Genomic DNA, 10,910 nt, shown 5'->3' on the forward strand with positions numbered 1-10,910 from the left:
ACAAAGGGTAAACTTCCCTGATATGCATAAATAAGACCAACAACCCAAAAGATAAATTGGTTCTCAGAAAAGTATATACTTGATTCATAATTTAAAATTTATATATTTATTTTTAGAAAGAGGGGAAGGGAGGGAGGTAGAGAGGGAGAGAAACATGGATATGCAAGAGAAACATCACCCAGTTGCCTCTTGCACAACCAGGGGCCTGTTGGGCAACCCAAGCATGTGCCCTGACTGGGAATCAAACTGGCAACCTTTTGGTTTGCAGACTGGCACTCAACCCACTGAGTCACACCAGCCAGGGCAACATGACTCATAATTTAAAAATGCAAACCCTAACTGCACAAAAATACCATTTTTCTCTTAGCATGGCAAAAGTCCAAAAATTTGATGACAGGTCATGGTGAAAACAGGGGAACAGCCCTCCTGTCCTGCTGGAGGGAGTGCTGCCTCACCTGGCCTCCGGGGACGTACTCTGCAGCATGGTTCACCATGTACACATGCTTTGTGCAGCAATACTTCTGTAGAAAATCACCATGCTTGGGTAGTCTTGCACTCATGAAATGGAACACAGAAAGGTTATTCACTGCAGTATTTATTTTCAAGTAAAAGACTAGAGAAAAGCCCAAAGTCCAAAGTAGGGAAGTGGTTAAATGTTTATTGTACATCCATGTGAATTAGTTTGCTCAGGCTGCCATAGCAAAGTTCCTCAAACTGGGTTGTCTTAAATAACAAATCTGTTGTCTCACAGCGCTGGAGGCTGGAAGTCCAAGATCAAGATGGCAGCAGGCTTGGTTCCTTCTGAGGGCTTTGAGAGAGAATGTGTTGTTCCCTGCCTCTTGCCTAGCTTCTGGTAGTTGCTGGCAATCTCTGACATCATCTTCACACAGTGTTCTTGGCTTATAGATGCATCATCTTCATCTCTGTCTTTATCTTCACACAGTGTTCTCTCTGTGTGTCTATCTGTGTCCAAATTTCCCCTTTTTATAAGGAAAGCAGTCATATTGGATTAGGAGGCTCAACCTGCTCCACATATGAACTCATCTTAACTGTGTCTGCAATGACACTATTTCTAAATAAAGTACTTGAGATTCAGACTTCAACATGTGAACTTTTGGGGAGGGCACAATACAACCCATGACACCATGTAATGGACTAATATTCAGCCATAAAAAAGAAAGAGGAACCCTAACTAGTCCACTGTTAGTGGGAATGCAGATTGGTGCAACCAATATGGAAAACAGTGTGGAGTTTCCTCAAAAAAACAAAAAATGTAATTGCCTTATGACTCAGCAATCCCACTTCTGGGAATATGAGGTCTGTCCAGAAGGTATCCACCCACAAAACAGGAAAAATAGAGACATTTATTGAAAAAGATATAAGAAACATTGTACATAGGACAATGATGCCACAATCCCCTTCAAACTAGGCACCTTGAGACCTCACACAGTTCTGCCATTCACCATCAGCTGCCACATCATATTTTCCTAAATCTCACCAACAGTCTGAAATCTCTTTCAAAGGTGATTTGAAGGTAAAAGTGAGAAGTTGCAGGGTGCCAAATATGGGCTATGAGGGGACTGAGTCACCTGGGTGATTTTGATGTTTCACCAAAAAACTACATGAGACATGATGTGTGAGTGGGCGCTTTGTCGTGATGAAGCTGCCAATCACCAGTTGCCCATAACTACAGCTTTGTGAATCATCTGAATAGTTACAATAGAGGAATGTTCAAGCTTAATGCAAAATTTGATGCAGATTTGTTGCTCTACTTGCTCAGTCATTTTGAATGCGACGGCCACACAGTATACATGCTCACTCAACTGCATCTGCTGCCCCACTGACTAGTACAGTGAAGTCATTATTGTTCATGCATGCATATTCCAGTTCACTCTCCTTGGCTTCCAGGTTACATCAATGTTGTGCAAACTATTCTTGTTATATTAACAATGGCTGGACTTTTACTGGACAGATCTCATCGTATACCAAAGAAACCTGAAACACTAATTCACAAAAATACATGCATCCCTATGTTCATCACAGCATTATTTATAATAGTTAAGATTTGGAAACAACCCAAATGCCCATCAGACGATGAGTGGATAAAAAAATCGTGATGCATGGACATAATGAAATACTACTTGGTCGTAAAAAAAAAAATAGAAGGAAATTTTACCTTTTGTAACAGCATGGATGGACCTAGAGAGTTTTATGCTGAGTGAAATAAGCCAGTTAGAGAAAGACAAATACTATATAATTTCACTTTATATGTGGAATTTAATGAACAAATTTAAAAAACAAAAGGAATCAGATTCATAGGTACAGAGAACAGACTGCCAGCTGCCAGAGGGGATGGGAGTTGGGGGCTGGGTGAGTAGGTGAAGGAATTAAGCAGTCCAGATTTGTAGTTGCGTAATAGCCAGAGATGTGGATTGCAGCATGGAGAAAATCACCAATAATGTCGGGATAACAGGGTGTGGGGCCAGATGGGTGCCTGGAGCAGTGGGGAGACTAAAATGCATGATTTTCTGGCCACTTTGATGTACATCTGAAACTGGTACGGAATGGTATTGTATGTAAACTGATTGAAAAGTAAAATAAACTACATAAAAAGAGGAAAGTCTTTATGAAATGGTATGGGAAAATCACTAAGATGTGAAGAAATCAATGTTCCAAGTTGTACCAAGTTGTACTTTATGTAAGAAAGGATGAAAAGACCATGTACAGATCTGTGTTGTTCATAAAAAGATCCCTGAATGTTTGCACCAGAAACCACTAACATTGGCTGTCCATAGGGGTTTTTTGGATTTCTGGAACATAGGGGTGGGAAGGAGAGTTTTCAATGTATATCCTTTTCATACTGCTTGCATTTGGAACCATGAAAATTATTATTTGTTCAAAAATTAAACTTAGACATTATAAAACAAACTGAATCAGACTGCTAAAGTACTCTCCAGAAGAACTGTATAATCTGTGAAGCCCAGCTGTACATAAGGAGTCCTTGACACACTCTCCTTGACAGGACTGGGTTTTAGCAGGTTGATGTTTCTCTAAATTTGCAGGCAAAAGAAAAAAAAATCATATCTGGTTGTTTTCCAGGGATTGCCTGGTCCTGTCCTTTGATCAGGTATCTTCCTGATGTCTTTTGTGGAGTTTTTGTTTATCGTAGGAATGCACATTAAAGAAATTCACCTGTGAATTTGCCATAAATGTTATTTTCTTTACTGTTTGCCCTTTATGTCAGCGGTTTACTTTCACATGTGGAAGTGTGTATAAAATTTGTGTGTGGCAGGTGGCACTGCTGAGCTGCAAGGGAGGTAGGAATGAACCTGGAGAAACCTGAGTTATCAGTGACTCTTAGTGACTCACAACTCCTGGAAAAAGCTCTACTTGTTTTGGGGCCCTGTGCAAGAAGGGATGTGTCTTTTTTCTAGAAGTCCTGGCTGGAACTTACATCTACAATGGTAATCAACAATAGTGAGCATTTTCCTGGTGTTTATTTTGTGCCAGGGTCTGAATACGTGGTATATATTGATATGTTGAATCTTCGCAACAACTCTATGATGAAGGCACTTTATATACATCCCAGTTCTACGGATGGGGAAACAGTGAGGGTAAGCAAGTTGCCCAAGGGCAGTTTTGAAGCTGGGGTCTTTAATATCTTTGAAATGCTCCGTCCTGAAACTGTCTTTGGCACCTGCTGGTTCAAGCCCAGCTGCCTGGGCCTCCTCCTAGAAATGCCACTTCCCCCAAGTTGTTTGCTCACAGACAGCAGGGCACCAAGATTGAGTTGGAGGTCACCAGGGAGCCATGCAGGCATCTGCCAAGTTGGCAGGACAAGAGAAATTTCTAAAAAAGGGAGTGAACTTGATTTCTATGGGATACAATCATGTGACATGCTGCAATGCAGAACGTCTCCAGTACCCCGAATGGGCTGAGGACTGTTCAACTAGACTCTTACCACCCTTTCACGCCCTCTCCATACCCCAGTCTCACAAAACTCCTTGCAGACACCTAGGACGCTTTTCTTTTATGAAATATTTGTTCATTCTCACGCTCTTTCTTGGACACTTTATTTTCTCTTCTTATGTTTTTGGGTAATTTCTCTCTCAAAAATCAGGTCAAACATCTTTCCTATCCAAGTCTAGATTAAGTTCTTGTGCTTTTCCCTTCCATGTTAACAGGATAGCAGGGCACTGCACTGGCTTTATACAATAAACTCAGTCTGACTCCTTCTAACATGTACCTCACCCAAGTGCAAGTTTACTACCACACCTTTATTTTCTGGGGCAGGAAATAGCAATGGAATGAAACCCTATTTAATAACATCTGGATAAGATTTACTTATTTAATATCTGATTTAATTCAGAATGTACTTATGACTACAGAGAAGTGAAAAAGATTAGTAAGACATGATCCCTCCCTTCAGTAATATAAAGTACACTATTATTTTTATATCATTTTATATAAAAATATTTCAAATATGAAGTAAATTTTGGTGGAAACAGTGTAAGTATGGATGAGTGGATTAAAATAATTACCTCATTTAAAAACATTTGTTGCAGGCAGGCGGGGGCAGGAAAAGTTCACAATAAAGGTTCTAAGAAAAAGAATGTAAGACAGGAAAATAATTGAATATTTGACTGAGTCTCTTCAACAGACCACCTTTAAGAGGTGTTATATCCCCTGTTGCCAGCAACTGGAACACCATGGACCACCCAGGGGCACTCTAGACACTGAGGATGGATAAGGTCCTGTAGCCCAACTTGCTGCCCGCGAGTGTGGTGGGTCCTCACGGTCGTGACCAAAGGACTAGCGAGCATTGGGGCTGGGGTCGCCCTCACCTGTCCGCGTGCTCGCTCATTTTACAGAGCCCCAGCAGATACAGGTAGACTTATTGCTAGCCAGAATTTTGAACTTTTCTCAAAAGGATATTCCTCCTTTCTTCTCATTTAGAATATGAGCATGATAGATTGCTACAGATTTAAAAGATAATAATAAACAATAGTTGGGCTTGCTGGAAAGGAACTCCCTTTGGTTATGGGTAGAAAAAACATGTAAATCTAAGCAAACGACACACAATGAAGTATAAATAGCTGTCTCCAGGAACCAAACAGTGGGGTCGCTTCTGCTATGCACAGCAAGCTTTATCATAGGTTCTTAAAGAATCAAGACCAGTAGTTCTTAGGACATGTTCGGGAGACTCACTAAGGGGAACTTTAAATTTTAAAAAAATCATTCAGTTAAAAACCAGTTAAGACTTGTCTATGCATCATTTAAGCCAAGTTCAAGTACTAAGTTACTATTCCTACCTTCAATTTAAAACAATTTTGTGCTACTTGAAAAATGGAGAAAGAGGAAAATGGAATAGGAAAAATAAAAAGATATCACAATAGCAGAATATGATAAAGGAGCATAGAAAGCAAGGATTAAAAATATAAAAACAGGGTACAGGGGAATTATCAACAGGAACAGCAAAGTAGAGTTGACAAGACTGCATAATGTATAGATCGTTTCCCTAAGCCTTGTGACCACACTTTCCATTTGTACAGATTCAATAGAATAATGCACATTGAACAGAGCATGCCTCTCCAGTGAGATACATATTCAGGTCAAGTCCCAGGCATGCCATTTCCTAGCTTTGTGACCCTGGACAGGTTTTGTACAATAAGGAGAAACAGCATGTAGATCATCATGTTTTTATGAGATGCCTGGTTTAATACCAGTTTATCATCCTCCTTCTTATGTTTTTTAACCTTTTGTTATTTTCTCTTCCATTTAAAATTAAAACTTTAAGATCCTATATATACTGACAAAATATAGAAGTAGTCTATATTTTATTGTCATGTAAATTCATGGGTCTAAAGAGGTGAGGGGAGAAAACATTCCTATTTTGAAACACTGCACAGAAGTGATTGGATGATAAAATTTATCTATCTCACCACAGTTGAACTGGGTTTTGCTTTATATCTCAACAGACTGTGTGTCTAGTCATTTTCTGGTACAAATAGTGCAGAGGGCAAAAAGACAGAGATATGGAGGATGATCTGTTACCTCAAAGTTACAGAGAGAAAATTAGACCTGGGTTTAATGACAAAAAACCTAGAGGAATTTTACAGAAAGATACATTTTTATCTGGAGTCATATATAAATAACTATGCAAGATTGAGTTCCTGAAAGTCAGTGTGTCACAGGGAGCAGCAAAAGTCAGCTCATCAGACTCATAGATAAGACAAGGGACACATCTTCATCTGCTTTCAAACCTGGGGTCAGACATCAGTTGTCTTAATCCATTCAAGTTGTCTGCGTTGTTCGAACACTAAAACGCCCTGGAGTCTAATTAGATCCTGTGCTGTTTTGTCAAAAGACCAAATATATAAGTGAATATTAGCAATGTCCAAGGGTTTATGCCCCACCTGTTAAGGGACACAAAATGTTTATTGTATTTCACAACAGTGTTTGGTTTTCCACCCATTTTTGGCAAAGTTGGTTTTTGTTTGTTTGAAGGAACAACCTTTGGGATTTAAAAAAAAATGTCTGGATCATCGGTTTCCAGATAATGAAGAAAGGATAAATTCTAATCACAGACTCAGCTTGGTGTCCCTGGTGTTTCTGACATGTGCCTACTATAAGGGTTGGAAGTCCACTCTGCTTCTCAAATAGTTGGTCTAGCTTTTGCTTATATTGGGATATTTTGGAATTTCTATTACTGTTGACTGTGCTAGTTAGCCAAAATTATCATTGGAGGAAAACAGGCTTTATAAGCAAATAATTATATGTTTCAACACTGTGTGTGACACCTTAACAAGAAAATTTAGTAATACCTATTGAAAATATTTGTGTCTACTGCCTATGAGTAGTTGTCATCACATACCAGAGAATTGTTTAGGTAATAAAGCATATTACCTCACAGTTTTGTTAATGCTTGTACAAACTTTTGATAAATACCAATAAATAAATAAATAAATAAATAAATAAATATTTATTGTATAACTGCTCTGCATCGGGCACTCAACTAAGTGCTAGAGATACAACTGTCAAGCTATTATCACAAAGTTCAGAATACAGGGTAATAGCCAGGCATTAAAAAATAGGATGTGTAATTTTCTAATTGTTTCTAAATGCTAGAAGTTAAAGTAAAATAAAGGGCATGATAATAGAGATTTGTTTCAGATTCACAGTATAGACAAGGAATCTGAAGAATGAGATATGAAGGATAGATAGATATGAGAATATTTCTATGTTATGTTAGGGAAGGGCAGTTTAAAAATGCCTAAATATAGGGAATAAATTGAAATGTGAGGAGTGCGAAACAAAACACAGCACAAGCAAGACTGGAGCAAATAGAACTGAGGAAGCAAGCTGGGATGATCATGCTGGGCCCTATAATTAGTGTTAAGAACTCTGAGATTTGTTAGACTGTCATGAGAAACTACCACGTGGTTTAAATAAAATGTTGACTGAGTGCCTGGGAGACTGCTCACATGTGTTCAATAAAGTCTTGAGTGCTTCCAGAAATATCACTGAAATTTCCTAAGCTATAAAAAGTGCTTAAAATGATAAAATTTATGACATCGAGATTACAATACATTGTTTTCCTTGGTTATCTTATGTTTAATAATTATTTCCTGCTGGGGAATGAGGTACCAACCCATGACCTTTCTCTGGAGTGTGCAATCACCAACCCTTCAGGGAAATGGACAAGTTCATAATGAATCATGGCTATTCTCTGGATATCAAGGGAAGAAAAACATCTTAACCTACTACAAAGTTTGTGCTGCTCCAAATGTGGATTGTTCTAAAGATAGCATATTCTTTTACTTGTCAATATTTTCTCAAAATTTAAAAATTACATCATCTGGAAAGATAGTTACTAAATATGTTTTTTAGAATTCTTTGGGTTGAACTACGATGTTAGCCAAAGGGAAATGCCCATGTTTTTAGAGTTGGATAAGGTTAAGAAAATTATTCAACTGCAACCACATTATGATTTTAACTTTATTACTTAAGAGATAGCATTCTAAAGCATTTGCAGCAGCTTCATCTGTGAGCCATAAGTTGGGTTATAATGCATAGTTTGTTGACTTGAAAATCACTTTAAGATAAAAAATGATTTTTTTTCCGTTAGAGCATATTAAGTATTTAAATTTTTATTTCCTGTTTCCAGACATGGAAACAAAAACATATAGAGAGGAAATTAGGGGTTCAAGTACCTTTAGTGAGTTGGTAGCTGATCCTTTGTTGCTCTGAATGCTGTGAGGAAGACCAAACTTAGGATTTATTTCCTTAAGGAAAAATCTTGCTACCTCAGTCACCTTCTCAGTTCTAATGGGGTATGCCTCTATCCTTCCAGAAAAAGTGTCCACAAAAACTAACAAAGGTTTGAAATTGCCTCTGGTTTTAGGCATTTGGGTAAAGTCCACTTGCCAGTTTTCAAATGGTCATGACCCTTTATATTGTACTCCCTTTTCTGCTGGGGTGAATTCTGTCTTAGGATTGTTTTTGGCACATATCTTATAGGCTTGGGTGATCCTCTGAACAGTCCTTTGCAAATGAGGGCCCTTCGTATGTGGCCTAATGAGGTCCATCAAAGAATCCCTTGTGTAATGGGTCCCTTCATGTAGGTGTTTGAGGATGGGATACAGTAGAGCCTTCCTTGGGAAGTAAGATTATACCATGCGTGTTGATCTTCCATATGGAATTGATATCAGTGTTAGTGAATCCCCATTCACTGGCTTGTTCCTCATCTAATTTTGTGCAATGGGGTTTACATTTGACAAGTCTAGGCAGGAGATCAAAACTCATAGGCATGGCGGCCCTCCAGCTGCTTGTCTCACTGCTTTAACAGTAGTTGGGTTTCCCTGGCTCATTTGGAAACCGTCCCTTCGGTGTCCTGGGCAGTGCATTATGCCAACCTGGTTCAGTAGATTCACTGCCTGTAGTAGTTGTAAAATTTCTTTTGCATGTTTGACATTCTTGTTCCCTGAGGTTAAGAGTCCTCTCTCCTTCCATATTGTTCCATGGGCATGGACTACCACGAAGGCATATTTGGAGTCCATGTAGATGTTAACTTTCTTTCCATGGGACAGTTCTAAGGGTCTCATGAAGGCTATCAGTTCAGCCTTCTGTGCTGAAGCACAAGGGCTTGGACTTCTATTATCTTATCTATGGTGATGACCATGTACCTGGCTCACTGTTAGCTGTTATCCATGAAGCTGCTCCAATTTGTGCACAGTTTCCAGTCTGGTGCTGCTGCTGATTGGTCCAGTAGATCTGGCCCGCTAGAATAAACTTGGTCAAAGATTTACAAGTAGCCATGCTGGAGGGTTGAGTCTCCTTCCATGTCTGGAAGCAAAGTGGCTGGGTTCAAGATTATAATAGTCTGTAAGGTAACATTTGGGTTGTGCAACACAATGGCCTGGCATTTTCCCATGCACCCTGCTGTCAGCCAATATCTTCCTTTCTGCTCCAATAGAGTTAGGACCTGGTGTGATACCAATACTGTAGTAGGCTTCCCCAAAGTAAGCTTCTTGGCTTCCTGCAAGATGTCACAAGTAGCTGCCACTGCTTGAAGACATAGTGGTCATCCTTTTGTCATGTGATCCTAATTCTTTAAGAGATAGGCTATGGGTTGAGGTATATTTCCCAGAGTCTGGGTTAGTACCCTCAGTCCAATCCCCTGCCTTTTATGAAAACACAGTTTAAAAGGTTTCTGTAAATCAGGCAATCCTAGTGTGGGAGCCAAAACTAGCTTTTCCTTCAAGGTATCAACTGCTACCTGACAATCCCTTGCCCATTTGAAAGGTTCAGAGTTCAATCCTTTCAAGGAATTTTACAATGGTTTTGCTATAAGTCCAAAGTTTGGAATTCAAATTGAGCAGAATCCTGTAATCCCCAAGAACCCATGAAGCTATCTCCAGTTCTCTGGGATTTTTAGTGTAGCAATGGTTTGCTGTCTATCCACCATCAAGTTTCTAATGTCCTGTTTCAATTGAAATTCCCGGTATGCCACCTCCTGTTTGCAATCTGGGTTTTGTGAGGTAATACCTTATATCCCCCATTTGCCAAATTATTTAGAACTGTGATCGTGTTGAGCAAACAGTCCTTGTAGGTATTGCTAGCTATTATATGTCATCTATGTATTGCAGAAGAACTCCCAATTTCAATTGAATATCCCTTACGTTCTTTGCTAATACTTTCCCAAATATAGTTGAGGACTTCTTAAATCCTTGTGGCAGCACAGTCCAGCAGTATTGGAGCATGGCTTTCAATTCTGGGTTCTGCTGTTCAAAGGCAAATATTCGTTAAGCCTGTTTGTCTATGGGGATACAGGAAAAAAAAGCAAAAGCATTCTTCAAGTCTAGGACTGAAAACCATTTGCTATCTTCAGGCATCATGGTCAACAGAGTATAAGGGCTGGGCAGTGTAGGATGAATGTCCTGAACGATGTCATTTATGGTTCTAAGATTCTGTACAAATCAATATTCATCAGAATGGGGCTTTTTGAATGACAAAATTGAAGTGTTATAAGGGGGCTGGCATGACCAAATTAGTCCCAATTTTAAGAATTTTTGTAAGATTAGCTGAATCCCATCAAAAGCCTCCTTTTGAAGGGGTACTGTTTCTTCCATGATTTTTTTTTTTCATAGAATATTTTTTCTTTTCTTTTATTGATTATGCTGTTACAGTGGTCCCAATTTCTTTTCCTCCTGCTCCCCTCCACCTTGTGACCCGCCCTCCCTCCAGTTGTCCCCCACATTAGTCTATGCCCATTGGTTGTGCATATAGTTCTTCTCAACATCTTCTTGTCTACTCCACTCCCTCCTATCATGCTTCTTAATTCCTGTATCATCTCCCTCCCTTTTCCTCTCCCTCCCTTTTCCCCTCCCCCCTCCCTGATGACCTCCCCC

Source organism: Furipterus horrens, unplaced genomic scaffold (assembly GCF_987537825.1).
Source record: "Furipterus horrens unplaced genomic scaffold, mFurHor1.1.pri manual_scaffold_10, whole genome shotgun sequence".
Lineage (NCBI taxonomy): Eukaryota > Metazoa > Chordata > Mammalia > Chiroptera > Furipteridae > Furipterus > Furipterus horrens.